The sequence below is a fragment of the Protopterus annectens genome, chromosome 2.part1 (genome assembly GCF_019279795.1).
Source record: "Protopterus annectens isolate FY-2018-M chromosome 2.part1, PAN1.0, whole genome shotgun sequence".
NCBI lineage: Eukaryota > Metazoa > Chordata > Ceratodontiformes > Protopteridae > Protopterus > Protopterus annectens.
This window is the reverse complement of record NC_056729.1, coordinates 1,838,208,143-1,838,234,108: the sequence shown is the minus strand read 5'-3', so window position 1 is coordinate 1,838,234,108 and position 25,966 is coordinate 1,838,208,143. Positions and strand designations below refer to the sequence as shown.

The 25,966-nt window shown below is 39.2% G+C and overlaps 1 protein-coding gene across 3 annotated transcripts in view; it reads left to right on the top strand.

Moving 5' to 3' along the window:
- The window catches only part of LOC122794658 (transcription factor COE3-like), a 2,019,913-nt gene that overhangs the window by 357,255 nt on the left and 1,636,692 nt on the right, over positions 1-25,966 (top strand). The gene's annotated exons all lie outside the window — the stretch shown is intronic.

Genomic DNA, 25,966 nt, shown 5'->3' with positions numbered 1-25,966 from the left:
AGAAAGCCAAATTAATCAACACATAAATGGCAACCCCAAAGATATTCGAAGAAAAATACAGGCGAAGGCATCCAGATATGAAAATTTCACAATAAAAAAAAGAATAAATAACGTCATAAAGAGGGAATGTAGAACAGAAGATTAGTCAAGTAGAAGTTAAAAAACACAGAAGTTGAAGTTATAGAATTTCTGTGAAGTGAAGGATTTAGTGTAGAAAATCTAACACAGGTTGTGTCACAGCATGATGGAGTGAGTCCCCAAAGTAAAGAGAAGCAGGAGGAGCTGGAGAAATCTGAAGAAGCAATATCGACATGGGAAAGGAAAAGAGAGTTAATATGGTGCGATAGTTATGCAAAGGAGAAAACAAAACTAATCAATGCAAAAAGAGCAGCGCCAAAGAGATTTGAAGATAAATACTGGCAAAGGAATCCAGACATGGAAAACTTTACAACACAAAAAATAAGAAAACAAAGAGGAAATTTAGAAAAGAGGCTAAATAATGCAGAAGTTAAAGAAATAGAAACTGAAGTTATGGAGTACCTGCGAAGTGAAGGATTTAATTCACAAAATCTATCTCAGATAACACCACAGCAGGATAGAGCAACGGTGAGGAGAAACCCGTGGAGCGAGAAACATCTGATCAGTTGCCAGATGAAGATACTTTGGAGCCTTCCATAGGAAACTAGTACAAACAGTAGGAGTTGCATAGCAAGGGATGAACAGGAAACCGTGACAACTCTGACACAGTCAGTGTTGTGGAGTAATGGGCCAGTGAGTTCTCATATGAAAGAGCAATGGATGACACAGGATGAACCTGAAGAGAATGCGGCACAGGAAGAACTTTCTGTAAAATGCCCACATGAAGTGGAGAACAAAGAATGTGCCCTCAGTCTAGAATAAAATGAGCTTAGAGAAGAGTTGTTTGATGGATAAACATTTTAAGATCAATGAAAGAAATAGACTACAGAAAGTCAATAAAACCCAAAGTTAGAGGTTTGATAAAACAAATGAACACAGTAATTAGGACTGTCCATAGAGATTCATGAGATATAACAGAAGTAAACAGGATTTACTAGTATGCAGCTAAATTAATAATAAAGTCTTACCACAAAAATACAGAGTAGTAAGGGAAAGGAAGAGGAGAAATCGAATGCCATCATGGAAGTATCGAATAGAGAAAAATACAAAGCAGTTAAGATAAGATCGGTCACTGTTAGAAGAGTATAGAAGAGGGAACAGATCAACAACAATACTTAGAAAGATAGATGTGATCAAAGCAATGTGCTATATCAGAACAGATTAGGATCTATTGTGTACTATCAAAAATAATAAACTAAAAATATCACCACAGGCAGATAAACTTAAAAGATATGCAGATAAATATAAAGAGAAAGTACAAAATAAGCAATTTATTGATGACCCTAAAAAGTTTTATAGAGAATTGGGAAACATGGTAAAAGGAATTGAAATACCATCAAAAAAAGAAGAAATGGATACATTTTGGAGAGGTATCTATGAAGATCCTGTGGAACATAACAAAGATGCTAAATGGATAGAAGAAGTAAAAGAAAGAATAAGAAGTTTAAAGGTGCAGGATATGAAATGGGATGAAGTAACAGCCAGAAAGACTGAAACAAAATTAAGAAAAGCTCGTAGCTGGAAACCCCCAGCCCAGATGCAATACTTAACTTCTGGATAAAAGTATTAACATCTTTACATGAAGATTTAGCCCTGAGTAAGAACTATTTATATGCACACCCCAAACAGACACCATCCTGGTTAACTACAGGAAAAACAATGCTCCTACTTAAGAGGTCAAAACTTTTTCAGATGATATAAGCACATCATTTGGTCTTGATAAATGTGCAAATTCAACCTTTAAAGCAGGAAAGCTGCAGCACCAAGAAAACATCAGCCTGGGGCAGGAATGTGATATAAAAGGACTTGGATAAGAGGGAGTGTACAAATATTGGGACTTGATTAAGGATCAACAATAAAAGATGAAGAAATGTGAATAAAACTTAGTAAGGGATATTTTACAAGATTAAAATCAATACTGAAAACAGCGCTGACATCTAGGAACAAAGACCAAGCTATAAACTAATTTTATCCTCCTGTTCTAACTTACAGTTTTGGAGTGACTGACTAGCCCCAAAAGGTGTTGGATAGGTTGGAAAAGAAAACAAGGATGCTTCATGCTCATTAAATGATCTATACAAATCAATGTATACCAAGACTATATATTCCCCACTCTGTAGGAGGTATGGACCTCCTCGAAATTGATTACATACATAGATCTGCAATCATGGGGCTGCATACAGATCTGCTGACCTCACATGATCCAAATATAGTGAAAGTTTTGAAACATGAGGAGAATAAGTCTAAGATGACTTCCCTGTTTAGTCTAGCAGAAGCATATTGGTGTTAACCAGGAATGGAAATCAAACCAGAAGTAGATAAAAATCAGGCAGCAACTGAATGTGCCAAGAAATGAAAGAATATAAGGTGAAGGATCAGATGAGAAGGCAAGAAATGTGGAAAATGCATAAATATAGTTGCAAGTACAGAAAACACTTGAAACAATCTCATGTTTTTCAGAATCAAATGCAGGGATAGTTAAGGAGTGGTAAATTTAAACCAAAGGCCAAAAGGTTAATATTGGCAGCCTAAGATAGTGGACTATTTGCACGTTGGTTTACAAACTCAATCGAAGATGTGGGAGAATCAGGCAAATGTAGGTTTTGTAAAACAGAATTGGAAACAATCCCACATCTTCTTGCTGGTTGTGATATACTAATGGCAGAAGGACTGTATACTGAAAGGCATAATAACGTGGCAAGACAGTTGCACTGGGGATTGTGCAAACATTATAATGTTGAAGTATCTGAAAAACACTGGAAACATGAGCCGCAAAGCATTATAGTAAATGATAAAGTTTGCGTCACATGGGATCACCCATCGCCAACAGTTAAAAAAAAATAGATGTGAGAAAACCAGATAGAGTAAGCCATGACAAGAAGAAAAATGTAACATTGATCATTGAAATTGCTACACCCAGTACCTACAGTGTCTTACATACAGAGAGACACAAAGTCATCAAATACCAGGATTTGCAGGCAGAAACAAGTGCAATGTGGAAGAAGGATGCATAGACAGTTCCAATCATAGTAGGAGCAATGGGTCTTATAAAAACAATTTATAATCATACTTAGATATGTTACTGATACATGTAACTCTATACGCATTGCAGAAGAAGTCATTACTGGGCACATTGCGGGTGCTGCAAGGAGCACTTCTGGCTAATATCAAAGATCGAAACAATACTAATTTCATGAACTTTAATCATACTTTGACTTAGGAATGGAGTCCATTCCCATTATGGCATTAGAAATTGAAAAGGCTTGGAGAAATTAAAAGAGAGAACAAGGCTACTGAAGAATCTTAGATGACTGTCAGGGGACATGGAGGTGTCCTGTAAGAGGGTATGAGTTGATAATTTGTCCTCTATAGAGTGGTATGATGTTCAATGAGTTTTGTTCATGAGTCCTTATGAATCTGCCTGAAGGTAATATGGTCACTGAGAAATCTAGATATGCCACCACAGTTTTTATTGAGCTTGAAGGCATGAAAGGTTCAAAACCCACACATGTGGAAGTGCTTTCTTTACATTTAAAACAATTCTTAGTAATTACACAGACATGGATGTTTTCCAAATGCAGGAGAAACTCAAGTACGGGCAATTTATTGAGACATCTAGCATTGAGGAGAACCATGTTAATGTGGTCTGATTTGGGGTTTTGTGTATTTGTTACACTAGAATGTCTATTACGTGGACTCTGCATAAAAAGGCACTATGGGGAGGCAGTGTATGCAGAAGCCCTTGGAATGAGAGAGACAGGCCATTCTTAGGAAAGGGAGCCAGGCTGTCAAACATCTTGCCCCAGGCTGACACATAATGGATCCCCCCTGGAATGATACAAACTCTCACCAGGGAGCAGGTCTTCACTGTGCTCTCTAAGACCAAGAATGATGCTTCAATAAATCCTGATATTATCCTAGGATGTCTCCTTATTAGCAAGAAACACAACCTGTCAGGCCTGATAGAATCTCTATTTAACCTTACCCTCCACACAGCCTTTGTGCCAAAAGAATGGAGGATTGCAAGGTTTATCTCCCTACACAAAGGGGGCCTTCCATAAACCCGGGGACATAAAAAAACATAAGTCTGACTAGTCTCATGTGCAGGGCTATGGAAATAATTATTATGTATCTGGCAAACAATAAGATAGAAAACGTAAAGACACTGGAGCATATACAGTTCAGTTTTGTTAGAGTTAGGTCATGCCCACTTAACTTAGTGGACTTTTTCCAGAAGGTCATTAAAGCTATGGATGAGGGTAAAACAATGTAGCTGTTACCTTCAACCTGGCCAAGTCATTTGCCACAATACCTCACTCTTGCATTGTAGATAACCTTACAAAATTAAGCACAAACCCACATCACCCTATGGATAGCCAGCTGGCTCACTGATAGAACACAAGTTAAGTTAGAAGGATCCACCTCCAAAGAGAGGCTGGCCACTAGTGGAGTCCCACAAGGGCCGGTGATGGAGTATTTCATTTTTGGCATCTATTTCTGTGAAGTCAAAGCAAACATCATGGGCCTGTGGCTGATCAAGCTTATAGACAGTTACAAACTAGGCATGGTCATTGAAGGTCACTGAGCCCCACAAAATGGACAGATACTCTTCAGCAGGGCCTGATGCAAATGGACAACTGTGCCAAAGCCATGGACTAAAGCTTGGTGCAAACAAATGCATAATAGTACCCTTTGGAAAGATGGCCACCCATGGAAATTATTACCACATTGATAATGCACCACTAAAAGCAGAACCAGTAGTGATCTGGGAATGCATGTTGACAGTAACCTGACCTTTGACCACCATGTGTCTACAACCGATATAAATTAGGGCATGGCATCCAGGTCCAAGAAGGTCACTGTACTGGGCTCTCATCAGGTCAGTCATTGAGTACAATGCATACTTCACCATCTACCTGACCAGCCCCTTGAAACAGTTTGAGAGACCACAGAGGTTCCTCACAAAAAGAACACAGGAGTTGACAAGTCCTTTGTGGACTATCTCAAAGGTCTATCCCTGTACTTGTGGCGATCTATGCTTAGCCTGCAAGGAATCATCCACTGATAGAGTTGTTGCACATCTACAAAACACATAGCATCATAAATACCTGTTCTAAGGACCCAGATCTCATCCGCTACATAAAAGGGACATGTTGAAGGGACAGGCATGTATGTCAGATACTCCCCCTTCTCCACAACAGACTTCCTATCCATGTGAAGCAAAGCTTGTCCATAATCTTATTCAAATATAAATTGGAGCAGTGGATGGGAAATTGCAAATTTACCCCTGGTTTGGCACCGATGTCCCTAATGGACAAGGGCACTATGAAAATGTCTGATGTGTTTAAGCCTGTATCATAACCATAAAATCCCTTTGGCTTTTGACACGTCAGTGATATTTTGGTAAGTTTGGTGTAAGCTTGGCTAGGCTTAAAATGTTTTCTGGTCCGATAGCCCAGTAACCACCTATGAATCTATAAGAGATTTTAAACTGTCTTGAGATCCACATGTGAACTGCATTTTTTTAAATGTAGACTTAATATCTGTTACATCATTTAGACAAGTAGTCCCATGGTTATTTTACTGTTTAGTAGTTGGACACTGAACTGGGTTATTTCAATTAAAATCTTGGCCGAACCTCCTAGCTTTTAACTGGTAATTAGAATAGAGGATTATGCCTGTGAACTGCTAATGAGATGCTTCTTGTGGTCCAGGGTTTGATTCCTTGATCCTTATTTACTGCATGGCCATGAGCAAAATCACTTCATCAAAACAGTGATTTGATGCTGTTAGGCTCCTGTCTGGTCTCTTAACTACCTATAAAGTTAAATACACTTTATCATGTTTGGTTAATATAACTTCTTTACAGACTTTGAGAGATGGTATTAGCAGCAAACTGTATTTCAACATACCTGGAGTTAAATTCCATGACCTTCATTACATTACATGAAAATGTATGTAAAAAAGTTTTGGTACTGAACTAGTAAATACAAAAGGAACAATCTGTTTGCCTTGTCATTCTAAAGTAAATATCACCAGCACTGTGCATATAAACTGAAACACAATTTGTGAATTGATCTACATATATATATATATATATATATATATATATATATATATATATATCTCCTGTTTTATTTTCCATAGCTCTCAACCTGTTAGTGCAAGAAATCGTAATGTAGCCTGGCATAATAGGGAACTAAGACCCAAAAATAGGGACAGATTTTAAATATTGCTCTTATAAACTTAGAATGTTGATAGACTAATAGGATTTGTCTTAACAACCATTGTTCTGAAGAATGTGAAGCCTGAAACTTAAATGTATGTTATTATTTAGTGACTTTAATCCTCAGCTCATCCAAGTGATTTCTGAGTAAATCACAGATTTTATAAGAAACAGACCAAAAATATTAGCCAAAAATCTGGACATTCTGCAAAAATCTGGACAGTTGAGAGGTATGATTGTTGTTACGTTATGTGTTGTTGATTTTGTTGTATTGAACTATTTATAAATGAGCATCCAATAGCAAACCTATGCCAAGCTATTTGAAATACATTCATACAGACAGACAGACAGACAGACATTTAGAGCCCCGCGTTTCCGCTTTGTTCAAAATCAGTGATAAGATTTCATCTGGACCGGCAACTATAAACTACAGCAGAAAAAGATAGTTGAAGGTGAACAAAATTATGCTGTTTATTTTTTATCTGAGATTTTTTAATTTGCTGCTACTGTAGTTATAGCTCATGTATTAATTTATTGCATTTTTTATACTAAAAATGACTGTAAAATAAGTTTAAAAATACAAACAGATCTGGTTCTGAATCCAGCAGTGTTTACAGTTTGTCTGTCTACTCTGTCTATATGGCATACATAGCATTGGTTAAATGTTCCCTTTATTAAGGGGAGCAAATAGCTGGTATGTCTGATCGAAAATCAGCTGATTGCCCTTACTGTCTTTTTAACAAATTGCAGTACAGTGAGTAGAGTTGCCAACTTTTCATGTAAAAAATTCTGGACATGTACATGAAAGCAAAATGCGATACCCCCCCATGCATGCGCCCCCCCCCACATGCGGTACCCCCCCCACACACACACACACATGCAGTCATTCTGGTGTCCCATTACTTGGCTATCTCTCCATTTCTCCGCAGTTGCCATAAATACTGTGCAAAACTCTGTGTGCATACTGTTTTCTGCTTCACGTCTACGATTATAGATATTTGGATTTAATGTAAAACTTTTATTTCAAATTTTACAGCACAAAGACTAATACACATTTGCTAAACAAGTAATACAGTTTCTCATAAACAGACTTAGCATTAATACTTCTTTGCCTTTAAAACTCACATTCACTGAAACAGCATTGAAACCTACATTCAAAGAAAATGCATCTGGCCAGTGGTGGATTAAGTTTACCTTTGTTTTTTTTTCAAATCATAGGCCCCTTGCACACATTTTTAAAGCCATGCAAAAGTTCTTTGATTCACCTTCCTGATTGTATTAAATTTTAATACATAATAACAGCCAGCAGACATGAATTAGTAGCCATTACAGCTTTAAGACTGGTACGCTCATGTTTATGTAGAATCTCTAATGGAAGAAAACTGGCATATTACTGATATACTTAAATAGCAGAATTGCTCTAATCATAATAATGTCAAGTTATATGAAACTGCCCCAGTGTAAGGAAGGAGTTAATATGGGTGCCAGAAGCTGCTGAATGGTGGGAAGGGACAGAGGGCAAGAGGAGCACTTGCTGATTTAAAAAGCGTAGCATTTTTAAACTATTTGCTACCCTAACAGAAGCCTATAACTGATTTTTATTTTATTTATTTTATTTATTTATTTTATTTATTTAACATTTGTTGACAGCTTGATAGAAGCTGTATAGTGTCAATACAAGATGAATTAACAATGACAGCAGAATAGAAATTTCATGCAAAAATGCAAGTAAAGGTAGCGCTGAACCTGGTTGTTGTATTATCCAGTAGCATCAGTGATGAGCTTAGCACAGCATGGCATCTGAAACCATCCATTGCTTTAGCCTATATCATGGTCTGCTGCTGAAAGAGGTTTATGAAGCCTTCCTCAGTAAGTTGTGGGTTTGAGTAAGCCAGTCATAATATCATCATTTACAATTTGGAATAAGGCAATTAATCCAGGCAGAAATGTTTAACACAGATTGCACCTTTGCAAAAACTAACTAAAACTCCCAGAAGCACATAACTGAGAGACCTGAATAAGCTGCAGCCTAGAGATAAGCTACAATTCCAGGCTGTAATATCATCAGAGATATTAAAAGAGCTTTTTGTTAGGCTGCCCATCACCTGAACCATTACATACTTGGTAGAAGTGACTTGCAGCAAAAACACTTTGTATTGTGCAGATCCATATTCCGCTTATGAGGTCTGTAAACAACCAGTGCCTAACTGCAGCAGTACAAGCTTTCTGAAACGTTGGATTACTAGTAAGAGTAACAATATATTCTTGGATGATGAGATAAAAATTTACTCCTTGAATAATAAGAACTTTTTGCAAATATATTTTGAACATTAGTCTCACCTGGCCTTGTGCGCAGATGTTAAATACTCACAGCCACAAAACAGATACTGTGGCCTTCTGCCAGGTCTTCTAAAGAAGTTTACAATAAAAAAAAAATCAGGGAATTCAGATAGAATTTTGGGGAGACACACTTATTCATGCCATTCCAACTCCAAGTATTTGAATGCATTTCAGCTCGAAAGTACATGTCAGAACAATGTTTGCATTGGTAGAGAGTCCTGTGCTCTCATACACTTCCTGTATGCAGTAACAGAAATGTTGTCTTGAATGGTGAAAGAAAATTATTTTTTACTTCTGGTCTAATAAGAACTTACTGCACATATATATTATTAATATGACTTTTGTACTGCCTTGTGAGTAATGGTCACCTTCCCCCTAAGTAAAAACTGGGTCTATTGCCAGGCTGTGGCAACACAATCCTCTGAAATGTTGGATATGTTAACCGTATGAAAATGCCCTTATGTTAGTTCCCTTAAACCAATTCACACTAAAAATCCAGAGATTCTATTAGGGTGCTTGAGTACAAAACACCCACATACATACTGTCCCAGATGACTATGCATGCCCCTTTAGAGAGGGTACATCAGATGCGACAGTGAAGTCTTCACATAAATAAGATAGCCATATTGCTCTTTGACAGACACTGCTGCCCAACAAGCCTCATCAGTAATCAGGCAGAAGTAATGCTATAGGTGCTATTTTCATATATCAACTACCCCTCAAAAAATGGTAGATATTTTTCTGTACGCTTCTGATTTCTCATTGATAAGCGAATGAAAAACATATGGCTAACATTCAACTTGCAGCTTTTAGACACACACACAAACACATTGCCCTCAACAAGCCTTATTATTTTTGACAGTGATGATGTGATGACAGTAACAGCACCACTTGTTAGACTGTGTGTTAAATTTATAGTTGTAAACATTTTGCCAGTAAGCATTGAAACAAAACACATGAACCAATAATGACAAAACTGCCCAATTCAGAACTTTTCAACCATAAATGGCCACTCATACTTTTGTCATTAAAATCCACCAATATCAGTCAATATGCACAATCTCTGCAGAAGTAAAATGTCATCTACATAAGTCCACATTAAAGAGATCTGAAACTAATGAAAAGCTGCTGCTAGCAAACAATTTTATATTTCAGTGTTTCATCTACAAATCAATGCATGCTGCCCTTGAAGAATTGATTGCCAATGTTACGTTAAAAATGGTAAGCTGGTAATATTGCAGTAGGAAATGGATGGCAAACTGAAAACAGGCCTTGCCCCCTGCAGAAACATAGTAGAGAGTGTGTTTGTTAGTTAGGTGTTGTTATAGGTGGAGAGGATGTTATTTACATATATGCATTGTAGTTTTGAATGTTACGAAGCACACTTTCAATGTTCTACATTTTCAATGTTTTTGGTTTTCAGTGTTTTGGGATTTAGATGCTTTGGTGTCAATCTTATGAAATTCAATGTTATGAAATTTCAATGTTATGAAGTAGACCCATATATATATATATATATATATATATATATATATATATATATATATATATATATATATACACACACACACACACACACACACACACACACACACACACACACACACACACACACACACACACACACACACACACACACACACACACACACACACACACATATAGATATAGATTTATGAATGATATGCTTGTATTGATCAGTGAAATACAAGAAAAAAGGGTGTCGTATATAAAACGAAGATGTGTTAGTACATTTTTTTTGTTATGGCTTTGTCCATGTGCTTTCTTGATATCACACTTTTTAGATGCAATGATCTAAACATTGCACTGTGACTTTTATCCTCAGATTTAGCCTTCCTCCTTCTAAATTTGCTGATTTTCCTCAGTAATTTAGAGCAGTTTAGCAGTACGTAAGTAATGAAATATTTGAATTAGGCCTGTACACATTACCCTTAGCCTGAACTATATGCAGATTAGTGTCTGAAGATGTTTTATCTGACAACAAAAGTGCTTCTTCTTCTTTTCTTCTTCCCACCCTTAGCTTTGATTTCTAAAGGTCAGAGCTACGGATAATAAAGTCCAGAGATTGAATGGTGTGCTTTCAGTTAAATTATGTTGGAGAACAGTATGACAGTATGAGAAAACCTCTCAGGACTGCTAGAGGATGAAGTATGTCATCTGGCTAGTATTGTCTGACAAGCTGTACACACTTTGTTCAGGGCATTTTTAATCTCATTACCAGTTTTTTTAGAATTTAAGGCCTCTTCATTTACTGAGATGCTGGTTCTTTCCACAATCTAAAGATGAGCTATTAGCTGAGCCTCATTTACAAGACTCTAATGCGGGTTTTCAGTGGAGGACAGGAAGTGTAATCATCCTGTGGTTAGAATACACACTCTGCCCCTCAGCCAATTCTTAAAAACATTTCTCCTGTCCAAAGGTACTGTGCACCTTCTTTCATGCAACATTGAAGAGGTAGTGCATCCATGTCCTTTCCAGGCCTTCACATCTCCAGCCAAGCCTCATCCTCACCTCTGGCCTTACCAGCATCACCCTCACCTCTGGCCTTGCCACCCTACATGTCTCTATTCACTTCACTGACTTCAGCTACTCACCCTAGACTTAAGGCACCATCTGATGCTAAAAGGCCATTCCCACTGGCTGAGGACTGCCTCAGAATGTTGCTTCCACAACCCAAAAATCCTCCTCATTGTGATCAGCACTTTGTCCACCTTAATTTAGCACAGCCTGCATGAGGTCTTGCTTTCACCTGCTGAGTTGTCAGATTATTAACCAGTGCTTCTTTGAAGCTACCTAATAGTTTTTCCTCATGGCGTTTCCAAATGTCTTATATCTAAGGTGCAGCTGCTGTTACCACAGCCTTCTTCCTCTGCTAACTATTTTAGCAGAATCAGAAAACACCTATATAAGCATTATTTAGAAATATAGATTCTTCTGCTTGCTAGCTTCACTCACTGGTGCCTTCGTCCATTGGAGCCTGAGGTTACCACCACTGCAGATGCTGACCATCCATACGCCACAGCTACTTTCTCCTGTGCCAGTCATTCAGGTCTTGTCCACTGTCCATTTATACTTATTACCACTGATTTTACCTGAAATAGCTTCACTCAGAATCTCCTGACAGACACTCAAAGCAGACCCCCCCCACATACACACGCACACACACACACACACACACACACACACACACACACACACACACACACACACACACACACACACACACACACACACACACACACACACACACACACACACACACACACACACACACACACACACTGCTGATTTAGGTCTCTCTGGTCTCTGCGGCCCTTACTGTTTCTATCAAATCCAACTCACCACAGAGAGTTGATAAGATGAAATTTCTTCCCGTCCCTTCACCAGGATGCCCACAACATGCATTGCCAGACCCGATGACATAACTATAAACTTTATAAATTCAGTTGTTGGATTCAGACCCAGAAACCCACTCGTCTCCATTACAGGCTTCAAGGTGTTATTGTCATTCTCCATGTTGTCTTAGAAGTCTTAATAATACTAGAGTGTGTGGGTGGCAACTTCTCGAGTACTTCACCTACCTTTCTTAAAACCATTGAATACTTTGTACAGTTGTTTAATGCATAAGCACAAATGGCTATTCCTTTTAATTTCTGGTACCCATGGCACACTAACATGACCTTTTCATCCATCATAAATAATTGTAACAGCATATCCTTCAGCCAAGGAATTGTGAGTGTCCACACACACACGTGGGCTTCTTCAATTGTCCAAATGTGAAATCCAGAATAGGACAGGGACAACTGTTTACCAGACTGATTGGTTTTATAGCCTGTGCTATACATATTGATGATTCCAGCTAAATCATATCGGTACTTTTACACTTTTTACACCTTATCTGCCAGTAAAGTGATGTTCCATGTCCTTAAAGCAAGCATCCATTTTCAAATTCTAGGTTGCTTGAGTCCTTGTTGTTTGCAGCTGACACCTGGAAAGCCGTGTTCCCAACGACTGTCATTTACCTTATAGCTTATGAGCCCCTCCCCCCATGTCTACTCATAATCATTTTTGACTGACCTGAGCTGGATTACTTGAGTGACCCTGTCATCAGGCACTCAGGTGTGGATTTCAGAAACCATAGTCTTGACAGGGTTTTATTAAGCTGATTATTCAGCATCGTCTTACTACCTTTGTGCAAACCATTCTTTGTCGGGTCTTTAACCCCATTACTGTTTATCAGAACAGGTTCTACCTGAGAGATTCAAGGATCTGAACAGTATAGCCCAGAGGTTCTTTAGGCCACACAGAATCTACCACCATGACAAGGCTTTGGTTCTGGGAAGTGGGAGTCAGGAGAAGAAGGTTTACAATATGTACATAACTTAAAGTACTTATAAATTAAGGTTTGTTAGCTGGGTAGAGCCCATTAAATCCAAGGCCTCTTTCAAGGGACACCTTGGAGCCAAAGAATGTAACAGGATGGTACAAACATAAATACAGGAATATAATTAAGCTGCAAAGGAAATAAAATGCAGACTGCTTACTCCTAACAGAAAAAAAATAAACATAAAAAAAAAAAAGTTGATCATTATGTGAATACTGCCTTGAAAAGTGAGGCAATATAACAATATCTTTATATTTGGACCCTTAGGCCATAATAATAATTTCAGCACTTTATGTTATATGAAACAGAAATCATTTTAATTATGTGTTACATACCTTATTAATCAGTGTTATGATGGTATAGTAACATACATGCATAAAGGATGTTTATTGTTTTTGTTTTGACCAAGTACATTTTAATTTAACTATTTTGTATGCAGTGCCATAAACAAGAATATGAAGGAGGACCTTAGCTGCCATCCATAGTTGTGTTTTATGAGACTTATTTCTGAACAATAGAACAAATGAAGAAGTTGATCACTTGAGTATGTTGAAATGTGGAACACTTTAAAATAATCAGTCAAACTCTTCACAATAAAACGATCTGTTACTTGACTGTTGCCATTATGCTAGTCATAAATGTATCTGTCACACTGTTCACTAAACATGCTTAGCTTCACCTAGAAATAGAATTTCTTTACACTAAGAACATAATAACTGAATGCTATTTGTTATGATAATTTTCTTTTTTATATGTAAAAGCTAGAAATGCAGATTCCAAGCAGAGTTACATATTTTCTGTTTTTGGCCTCTGAGATACATTCCTTAGACATCTTTATTCTTTATGATTTGAAGATTTGAAGATGTGATGTGCAATGGCTCTCTGATGGGTCCCTGACAATCCAGACATCACTCAGTTGTCCAGTTTCTTATCTATAAATCCAGACTTACATCCAAACATACATACTCACTCAAACACACGTACACCACACATGCACACGCACGCACACACACATACACACACACACACACACACACACACACACACACACACACACACACACACACACACACACACACACACACACACACACACACACACACACACACACATGTGCACCACACACCACACTTAAAAATGTTGTCCTGCATTCCACTTATAAATAATCAAGAACTGCCATGGTGTCCCAAAGATAATCTAATCTGAATTCAAGGATTCTATGTATCCCAGGCTGCTCATTAACAACATAATACTTTTTGTAAAAAGGACATTTGAAAATATTGTTACCTTCAAGGTTTGTGTAATTCTATAGCTAAGAAGTCTACCTTACTTTGAGCTGTACTAATCTTGGGTAGAAATATGTGGTTATAAGGTATAAAGCCCCACATGAGGAGTGGCACCCCCAAAAGAACTTTTGATTCTTTCGCCTTTTTGCCAAAAACAGTAACTTTCTGCAGATAAAAGTGCACTGTGAAAGTATTAGGTGGAACAAGGATTTGAAGAATGGTTCCTTTGTGAGATGTACCTAATTTAGTGTGATGGGACTTACAGGTAGCAAGGATTTCAATGACTTCACATAATTTAGGCTGACATAATCTTACAGGAAATAGGTATTTCTGTACATTATCATACAGAATCTTACAGGTATCAGGTATTTCTGTATATTATCAGACAGAATCTTACAGGTAACAGGTATTTCTGTACATCATCAGGCAGATTGTTACAGGTGTCAGGTATTTCTGTACATCATCAGGCAGATTGTTACAGGTATCAGGTATTTCTGTACATCATCAGGCAGATTGTTACAGGTATCAGGTATTTCTGTATATCATCAGTCAGATTGTTACAGGTAACAGGTATTTCTGTACATCATCAGGCAGATTGTTACAGGTAACAGGTATTTCTGTACATCATCAGGCAGATTGTTACAGGTATCAGGTATTTCTGTACATCATCAGGCAGATTGTTACAGGTATCAGGTATTTCTGTACATCATCAGGCAGATTGTTACAGGTACCAGGTATTTCTGTACATCATCAGGCAGATTGTTACAGGTAACAGGTATTTCTGTACATCATCAGGCAGATTGTTACAGGTATCAGGTATTTCTGTACATCATCAGGCAGATTGTTACAGGTAACAGGTATTTCTGTATATCATCAGGCAGATTGTTAGAGGTATCAGGTATTTCTGTACATCATCAGGCAGATTGTTACAGGTAACAGGTATTTCTGTACATCATCAGGCAGATTGTTACAGATATCAGGTATTTCTGTACATCATCAGGCAGATTGTTATAGGTATCAGGTATTTCTGTATATCATCAGGCAGATTGTTACAGGTAACAGGTATTTCTGTACATCATCAGGCAGATTGTTACAGGTATCAGGTATTTCTGTACATCATCAGGCAGATTGTTACAGGTAACAGGTATTTCTGTACATCATCAGGCAGATTGTTACAGGTATCAGGTATTTCTGTACATCATCAGGCAGATTGTTACAGGTATCAGGTATTTCTGTACATCATCAGGCAGATTGTTACAGGTATCAGGTATTTCTGCATATCATCAGGCAGATTGTTACAGGTATCAAGTATTTATGTATATCATCAGTCAGAATTATACAGGTAACAAGTATTTCTGTATATTATCAGACAGATTTTTATGAGTAATAGGTATTTCTGTGTGCATCATCATACATTTTATTATGGGTAGCAGGTATTTCTGTAGATAATCACATGGAATGTTACAGGTAACAGGTATTTATGTATATCATCAAACAGAATTGTACAGGTAAGTATTTCTGTATATCTTCAGACAAATTGTTACAGATAACAGTTATTTCTATACATCAATGGACAAATTGTTATGGGTAACAGGTATTTCTGTACATCATCAGGCAGATTGTTACAGGTGTCAGGTATTTCTGTACATCATCAGGCAGATTGTTACAGGTATCAGGTATTTCTGTACATCATCAGGCAGATTGTTACAGGTATCAGGTATTTCTGTATATCATCAGTCAGATTGTTACAGGTAACAGGTATTTCTGTACATCATCAGGCAGATTGTTACAGGTAACAGGTATTTCTGTACATCATCAGGCAGATTGTTACAGGTATCAGGTATTTCTGTACATCATCAGGCAGATTGTTACAGGTATCAGGTATTTCTGTACATCATCAGGCAGATTGTTACAGGTACCAGGTATTTCTGTACATCATCAGGCAGATTGTTACAGGTAACAGGTATTTCTGTACATCATCAGGCAGATTGTTACAGGTATCAGGTATTTCTGTACATCATCAGGCAGATTGTTACAGGTAACAGGTATTTCTGTATATCATCAGGCAGATTGTTAGAGGTATCAGGTATTTCTGTACATCATCAGGCAGATTGTTACAGGTAACAGGTATTTCTGTACATCATCAGGCAGATTGTTACAGATATCAGGTATTTCTGTACATCATCAGGCAGATTGTTATAGGTATCAGGTATTTCTGTATATCATCAGGCAGATTGTTACAGGTAACAGGTATTTCTGTACATCATCAGGCAGATTGTTACAGGTATCAGGTATTTCTGTACATCGTCAGGCAGATTGTTACAGGTAACAGGTATTTCTGTACATCATCAGGCAGATTGTTACAGGTATCAGGTATTTCTGTACATCATCAGGCAGATTGTTACAGGTATCAGGTATTTCTGTACATCATCAGGCAGATTGTTACAGGTATCAGGTATTTCTGCATATCATCAGGCAGATTGTTACAGGTATCAAGTATTTATGTATATCATCAGTCAGAATTATACAGGTAACAAGTATTTCTGTATATTATCAGACAGATTTTTATGAGTAATAGGTATTTCTGTGTGCATCATCATACATTTTATTATGGGTAGCAGGTATTTCTGTAGATAATCACATGGAATGTTACAGGTAACAGGTATTTATGTATATCATCAAACAGAATTGTACAGGTAAGTATTTCTGTATATCTTCAGACAAATTGTTACAGATAACAGTTATTTCTATACATCAATGGACAAATTGCTATGGGTAACAGGTATTTCTGTACATCATCAGGCAGATTGTTACAGGTATCAGGTATTGCTATGGGTAACAGGTATTTCTGTACACAATCAGACAAAATATTATAGATAACAGCACACCTCTCAACTGTACAGATTTTAACAGAATGTCCAGATTTTTGCATCATATTTTTGATCTGTTCCTCATAAAATTTGTGATTTTCTGGTAAATCACTGTGATGATCTGAGGATTGAGGTTACTAAATAATGATATACATTTGTGTTTCAGACTTCATATCCTTCAAGAAAATGCATGCTAAGACAAATCCTGTTATTCTAGCAGCTTTTAAGTTTATAAGAGCTTCTTCTTTCGACTGCTCCCATTAGGGGTCGTCACAGCGGATCATCTGTTTCCATTTCTTCCTGTCCTCTGCATCTTGCTCTGTCACACCAACCACCTGCATGTCCTCTCTCACCAAATCCATAAACCTTATCTTAGGCCTTCCTCTTTTCCTGTTACCTGGCAGCTTCATCCTTAGCATCTTTTTCCCAATATACCCAGCATCCCTCCTCAGCACATGTCCAAACCAACGTAATATTGCCTCTCTGGCTTTATCTCCAAACCTTCCAACTTGGGCTGACCCTCTAATATACTTATTCCTAATCCTGTCCATCCTTGTCACACCCAGTGCAAATCTTAACATATTTAACTCTGCCACATCCAACTCTAACTCCTGCCTTTTTGTCAATGTCACTGTCTCCAACCCATATAACATAGCTGGTCTCACTACCCTCTTGTAGACCTTCCCTTTCCCTCTTACAGGTGCCTGTCTGTCACAAATCACTCCTGACACTCTTCTCCACCCATTCCACCCTGCCTGTACTCTCTTCTTCACCTCTCTTCCACACTCACCATTACTCTGAACTGTTGATCCCAAATATTTAAACTCATCCACCTTCGCCACCTCTACTACCTGCATCTTCACCATTCCTCTATCCTCCCTCTCATTCACACACACATATTCTGTCTTAGTCCTGCTGACCTTCATTCCTTTCCTCTCTAAAGCATATCTCCACTTCTCCAGGGTCTTTGTTTATTAGAGCAATATTTAAAATCTGTCCTTATTTTTGGGTCTTCATCCCCTCATTTTGTCAGGGTTTGTCCAGATGTTTTGCTCTAAGAGGTTGAGAGGTATGGGTGACAGATATTGCTGTACATCATTAGATAGGCTGTTAACACGTAACAGGTATTTCTATATGTCATCACAGATAACAGGCATTTTTTGTATATTATCAGACAAAACCATACAGGTAACGGGTATTTCTGTATATCATCAGACCCTGTTCATAAAATGAGCTCCATTCACTGTCTGGCAAAATGCTTTTTGTTTTTAAATCTAAGAGTGAAGTGTACATTGATACTAACTTGGTTGGCCAAATTAAACTCATGCATTCTGTCAAAGGAGTTCTCACCTTGTACAGCACTTGTAGGGGGTTAAGTCATGCATGTCCATGTAAACATTATTTCATAGAGAACAAAGGACAAAGGCCACATCATTATTTGAATACACTGACTTTAGTTTAACCAACAGCACTTAAAAACACCAAAACATGTTTCTTTTTATGTTGCCAGCCCTTATCGTACAATCTTATAAAATAGTGCACTTTATAAGAGTGCTTAACAGATATTCTTTTCCAAACATATTGCAAGCATTAAATTTAAACACACTTCTGTTTTTCCATTCTCCCTACCTTCCTTTAGGAGAGATTACCATCTATTTTAAATACAACCTTTGACAGTGCATATACTGTAATGAACTATAAGACATAAATTGTGCCACCCACACTACCTCCTAGAAACCGACATAATCCCCTTGTAGATATTATAAATATTTTCATTTAGAATACTTATCCAGGGCTTTCACCCACCCCTTTAACATTTTTCCTACTTTTCTTATTCCTCAGGCTACCATGACATGCCTATACATTCTCAATTTATTGACGTTCACCATCTCTTCTCTCCAGTTTATCTGCCTCTTTCAGCCTTTAGCTATAATACTCCCTACTCTTCCTTCCAGTTACTGTAACTGCTCTTTCATCCCATCCTCATAATAATACTCCTTCTCCTTCCATTCTCCTGTAATACTTCATCCCATCCTCATAATAATACACCTTCTCTTTCCATTCTCCTGTAATACTTCATCCCATCCTCATAATAATACTCCTTCTCCTTCCATTCTCCTATAATACTTCATCCCATCCTCATAGTAATACTCCTTCTTCTTCCATTCTCCTGTAATACTTCATTCCATCCTCATAATAATACTCCTTTTCCTTCCATTCTCCTGTAATATTTCATCCCATCCTCATAATAGTACTTCTCCTCCTTCCATTCTCCTGTAATACTTCATCCCATCCTCATAATAATACTCCTTCTCCTTCCATTCTCCTGTAATACTTCATCCCATCCTCATAATAATACTCCTCCTCCTTCCATTCTCCTGTAATACTTCATCCCATCCTCATAATAATACTCCTTCTCCTTCCATTCTCCTGTAATACTGCATCCCATCCTCATAGTAATACTCCTTCTCCTTCCATTCTCCTGCAATACTTCATCCCATCCTCATAGTAATACTCCTTCTCCTTCCATTCTCCTGTAATACTTAATCCCATCCTCATAATAATACTCCTTTTCCTTCCATTCTCCTGTAATATTTCATCCCATCCTCATAATAGTACTCCTCCTCCTTCCATTCTCCTGTAATACTTCATCCCATCCTCATAATAATACTCCTTCTCCTTCCATTCTCCTGTAATACTTCATCCCATCCTCATAATAATACTCCTTCTCCTTCCATTCTCCTGTAATACTGCATCCCATCCTCATAGTAATACTCCTTCTCCTTCCATTCTCCTGTAATACTTCATCCCATCCTCATAGTAATACTCCTTCTCCTTCCATTCTCCTGTAATACTTAATCCCATCCTCATAATAATACTCCTTCTCCTTCCATTCTCCTGTAATACTTAATCCCATCCTCATTATAATACTCCTTTTCCTTCCATTCTCCTGTAATATTTCATCCCATCCTCATAATAATACTCCTTCCATTCTCCTGTAATACTTCTTATCTATCCTCCATCATACAGTAACTGCACTTCTTCCTGCACTCTTCTTCTATCCCTTATAATACTCCTCACCTATCCTCTCAGACAGAATAACTGTACTTTCTCCTACTCTCCCCTCCCATTCTCTTATAATACTCCTTACCTATCCTTCTAGATACAGTAACCATACTTTCTCCTGGTCTTCCCTCCCGTCCTCTTATAATATTCCTTACCTAACCCCTAGATACAATAACTGCACTTTCTCCTGGTCTGTTCTCCCTTCCACCTTTAATACTCCTTACCTATTGTGACAGGTGCAGTAACTGCACTTTCTCCTGTTCTGTCCTCCCATCCTTCTATAATACTCCCTACCCATAATGCCAGATACTGTAAATGCATGTTCTCCTGCTGTCTCCTCCCATACTTCTATAATACTCCCTACCCATAATCCCAGATACTGTAACTGCATGTTCTCCTGCTGTCTCCTCCCACCCTTCTATAATACTCCCTACCCATAATCCCAGATACTGTAACTGCAGGTTCTCCTGCTGTCTCCTCCCATCCTTCTATAATACTCCCTACCCATAATCCCAGATACACTAATTTCACTTTGTTCTGCTCTCTCTCTCTGCCTGTCTTCCTGTTTAGCTAACCCCAAGAGTATGAACTTCCAGCTTTCATGCCTCCATTAGTACCTGTTGCACATCCTTGGTAAACAAGTGCCTGAAAGGAATTAAGACCCTAACATCCAGGCAGTCAACTGAAGATGAATGATGTTGGAGTGTGTCAAACAACCCTGCTCTTGTGTGAGTAGATACAGTCTGTGAAAAAGCTTGTGGTAATTGCTCCTGACCATTTCCAAAAGAAGGGACAATCACGGTTGCCTGGGCCAGATGGGAATCACCACAATGATCTTGAGAATTCCTTCTGAATCTTCAGAAATAACCTGGATATTAGTGTAAAGGGAGGAAAGGCATATAGAAACATTCCTGTCCAAACAAAAGAAAAGGCATCTGTCTTATAGGTTCATAGGTAGGTACTAGGCTATTGGCCCTAGGGCCTATATAAGTCTAGCCAAAAATGTACCCTGGCTTTCATCACCCAAGAAAATTATTTTCCTGTGCCCCTGTCGAGCAGAAGTGATCCCTGGGGTGAATTTCCTATTTCCCATTAAATCATCAAGATTTTTCTTGAAGAGTGCTAATGAGGAGCTCTGTTTGACATAGATAGATAGGTAGTCTGTTCCAGAGTATGGAAAGTCTCTGGGACAGGAATCTACCCCTCCAGCATGTTCTGTTTATTGTGGTGACAAGGTTTAGGTCCCTAGAGTGTGTAGCTTGGAGGGATTGGGATTTCTTTAAGTGGAGCATGTCCAACAGCTCTGGGTTTGACATAGCTTTGTATGTTAGGCAGAGATCGCCTCTGAGTAGGCGATATGTGACGGAGTAAAGCTGGAGTTTTTTGAGACGGTTCATGAGGGCATCTGTTTGAGGCCGGTAATCTTCTTTGTGAGGTATTTCTGTGGCCTTTCCAGTTGTTGTAGATGTCTTGTGAGGTACATACCAAAAGGGGCATTGTACTCTATAATGGGTCTAATGAGTGGTGAGTAGAGGGGAACAATGACCTCTTTTTTTCTGGATGAGAAACCTTATGTGATGAGGTGAGCCATATAGAAGGATTTCCTGACCACTGTGGTGATGTGATTATCAAAGGAGAGACTACTGTCCACCTGTGTCCCAAGGTCTCTTATCACATTTTTGGCATTAAGTAGACTACCAGCTATGTGGTAGTTCATGGGTGCAAAGTTTTTACCAACGGGGATGACAATACACTTTTTGGCATTGAGCTTCAGGCCATGGCTTTGACACCAGGCATCTGTTTCAGTGAGGCCCTTTTGTAGTATGTCCACATCATTAGGAGTTTCGATTATGGCTCGTAGTTTGCAGTCATCTGCAAACTTTGTTAGCTAAAGACCTTCTGTGTTAGCCTGTACTTCAGAGAAGTAGATACCAAACAGCAGAGGACCCAGGACTGAACCCTGTGGTACTCCACTTGTGATTGGTCTGAAGTCAGATTTGGAGTCTGCTACTTTCACAGTGTGGGTTCTGTCCATGAGCCAGTTGGCAATCCATCTTGTGACATAGGGATTTATACTTAGTTTAGTGAGCTTATCTATAATTCCAGAGTGGGGGATGGTGTTGAAAGCTTTAGCGAGATCTAGATAAGCTGTGTGAACTACCTTACCCTCATCTATGGCTTTGGTGACTGCTTCAAAGAAGTAAATCAGGTTTAGGAGACATGATCTGCCTTTTACAAATCTGAACTGGGTAGGGTCCAGAGTTTGGAGATTACCAATGTCTTTGTTTATGAGTTCCATGATGATACGTTCCATGGCCTTGCAGACCAGGTTCGTCAGGCTAATGGGGCAGTAGTTCCCGAGGTCCGTTGTGGCTCCCCCTTTATGGAGTGGGATAACTGTCATGGTGTGCCATTCAGTGGGCACAAAGCCTGAGGTGAGGCTATGATTGAACATGGTACTTAGGTAGGGTGCCAGTTCATTCTGTAGTTCGTGTAGAAAGCAGCATGGGATATTGTCAGGTCCCATGGATGCTGTGTGGCTTTGGAGAGTGTGTTTTTACCTGTGCAGCCATGATTACAGGAACTTTGCATTCTTCTGGTATAGAGATGGGCCCTCTAGAGGGTGAGAGGGGGGTAAAGTTAGCACTGAACCTATCTGCCAGGATGTTGGCAATATCAGTTGGTTCTGTATATTTTATGCTATTTTGCACTAGTTCAGTGCATATCTGCGAGTTGCCACTTAGATTCCTAACATAGCTAAAGAAGGCTTTGTTGTTATATTTAGTGCCATTGTGCTGTAAATCAGAGCAGATCTGAGTGTTGCCATTGAGATTCTTGACATAGCTATAGAATGCTTTGTGGTTGTCTTTAGAGTCAGTGACAATTTTGTTTTCATAACTAGCTTTGGAGGATTTTATGAGGATTTTATGAGGGATCTCAGCTTCTTACTGAGGTTGACCAGGGAGTTCCTCCAGTCATGGGATTTTACTCTTTTTTGCAACAGTTTCTTTCTTCTGTTGTAGAGTTTGTTTATGGTGGAGGACCACCAGATTGGCTTCCTTTTTTTTGGAGAATAGCATCTTTGTTCTATTAGGAATAGCATGATCCATGCACTCGTGTAAGTGCTTATAAAGTGCATTTGTGTAGAATTGAGCAGTCATACCTCTATTGTCCATCTGTATGGGTGTCATGAAGTTTGCCACTTCTCTCTTAAGAAGTGTGAAGTTGGCTTTGGAGAAGTTTTTGTATGGTGGTTTCCCTAACTGGGGGTGGGGGCGGGATGTGGATGTCTAGGGTGATTAGCTTGTGGTCGGATCTGACCAATGAGGAATTGACCTCTGGTGTGGAACACTGGTTGCCCATGTTGGTAATGACCAGGTCTAGGATATTGCTGCCCCTGGTGGGGGTGTGAATAAGTTGATCCAAGGCGTTGGAATTTATGAATTCCAGAAAACGTTGAGCAAAAGAGTTGGTACATGAGTAGTTTTTTCAGTTAATGGTGGGGTAGTTGAAATCGCCCATTATTATTGTGTTGGGTTGTACCCTAATACTTTCCAGTGTATCAAGAAATGAGGAGTGAGAATTCTGGGGCATGGTGGGGGGTCTGTAGCAAGCTACAATTTGGATTGCGGTCTTGCCCAGAGTTAGTTGCACTTGGATAAGCTCGGATGCATTATGCTGTGCAACTAGCCTGGAGGTGTGGATATCCTTAATGAATATGGACACGCCTCTACATTTAATGCTTCATTCTGGGTAATGGCCGAAAGGTGTGGTATGAATTATAGGCTGGTAATGCAGGGGTGCTCTCTGGAGCTTTGAACCAGGTCTCTGTCACTGCACAGATGTCAATGTTCTCCATTTTAAGGAGTGCCTCGAGTGAGTGCATTTTGAGGTTTAGACTTCTAGCATTGAGTAGCATTACCCTCAGATTTTGCTTGCTTGTACCTGTTACAGTGGTGAATTTGTCATTTGAACCTATAGGTTCATAGGTTCATACTAGGCTATCTGCCCTAGGGCATTTATAAGCCTAGCCAGAGTGTGTGGCTTTCGCCACCCCTTGGGATGAGAATACTACGCCCATTTAGGGTTTAGTTTACTGTGCCTCTGTCTAGCAGTGACACAGAGATGACCCCCGGGGTAAACCTACGATCTCCCATCCACTCGTCAAGATTTCTTTTGAAGAGAGTTAGTGAGGGGCTCTGCCTAACATGGACTGGGATTCTGTTCCAGAGTGTAGGGAGCCTCTGGGTTATGAATCTGTCCCTCCAGCACGTCCTATTTATTTCTGTGTTGAGGTTCAAATCTCTTGCTCTCGTGGCTCTGATGGATTTGGATTTTCTGAGGTGGAGCATGTCCATTAATTCCAGATTGTTGCCTTGTACATCAGGCATAGATCACCCCTGAGTAGGCGGTATGCGACTGAATAGAGCTGGTGTTTCTTCAGCCGGGCAGCATATGACATATGTTTGAGACCCTTTATCCTCTTAGTGAGGAACTTTTGGGGTCTTTCTAACTGCTGCAGGTGTCGGGTAAGATACATCCCAAATGGGGCATTGTACTCAATCATGGGCCTGATAAGAGAAGAGTACAGGGACACAATGACCTCTCTTGATCTAGATGTGAATCCCTTCATGATAAGGTGGGCAATATAGAAGGTCTTCCTAACCACTTTGGCAATGTGAGTGTCAAATGAGAGGTTACTGTCAACCTGGGTCCCTAGGTCCCTAGGTCCCTGATTACCTCTTCCGTACTTAATGGATTACCACCTATGTGGTAATTTGTGGGTACCTTGTTTTTCCCAAAGGGTATGACTATACATTTTTTGGTGTTCAGTTTAAGGCCATGGCTCTGGCACCAATTATCCATTTCTATGAGGCCTTTCTGAAGGATGCTTGTGTCCGCTGGAGTATCAATTATGGCGCCCAGTTTGCAGTCATCTGCGAACTTTGTCAGCCACAATCCTCCTATGTTTGCTTGCACCTCGGAAAAATAAATGCTGAATAAGAGGGGTCCCAGGACTGAGCCCTGTGGGACACCGCTTGTGACTGGCTTAGAGTCTGACATGACTCCAGCAATTCTGACCTTGTGGGTTCTGTCTTTGAGCCAGTTTGCAACCCATCTTGTGACATATGGGTTTACATTTAAGCTGGTGAGTTTGTCTATGATGCCCGAGTGGGGTATTGTGTCGAAGGCTTTTGCAAGGTCAAGATAGGCTGTGTGAACTGCCTTACCCTCATCAATGGCCTTAGTGACTGTTTCAAAAAAGTCGACCAGGTTCAAAAGGCAGGATCTGCCCTTGACAAAGCCGAATTGGGTAGGATCCAATGTCTGTAGGTCCCCAATGTCTTTGTTTATGAGTTCCATAATGATCCTTTCCATAGCTTTGCAGACCAGGCTCGTCAAGCTTATGGGGCGGTAATTTCCAGGGTCTGTAGAAGCACCTCCTTTGTGGAGTGGGACCACTGTTGCTGTACGCCACTCTTTGGGTACGTATCCTGTAGTAAGGCTAAGATTAAACAGCAGCCTTATGTGTGGGTTTAGTTCCTCTTGGAGTTCATGTAGCACGCAGCCCGGGACACTGTCCGGTCCCATTGATGCTGTGTTTTTAGCTTTGGAGAGGGCGGCTCTCACCTGG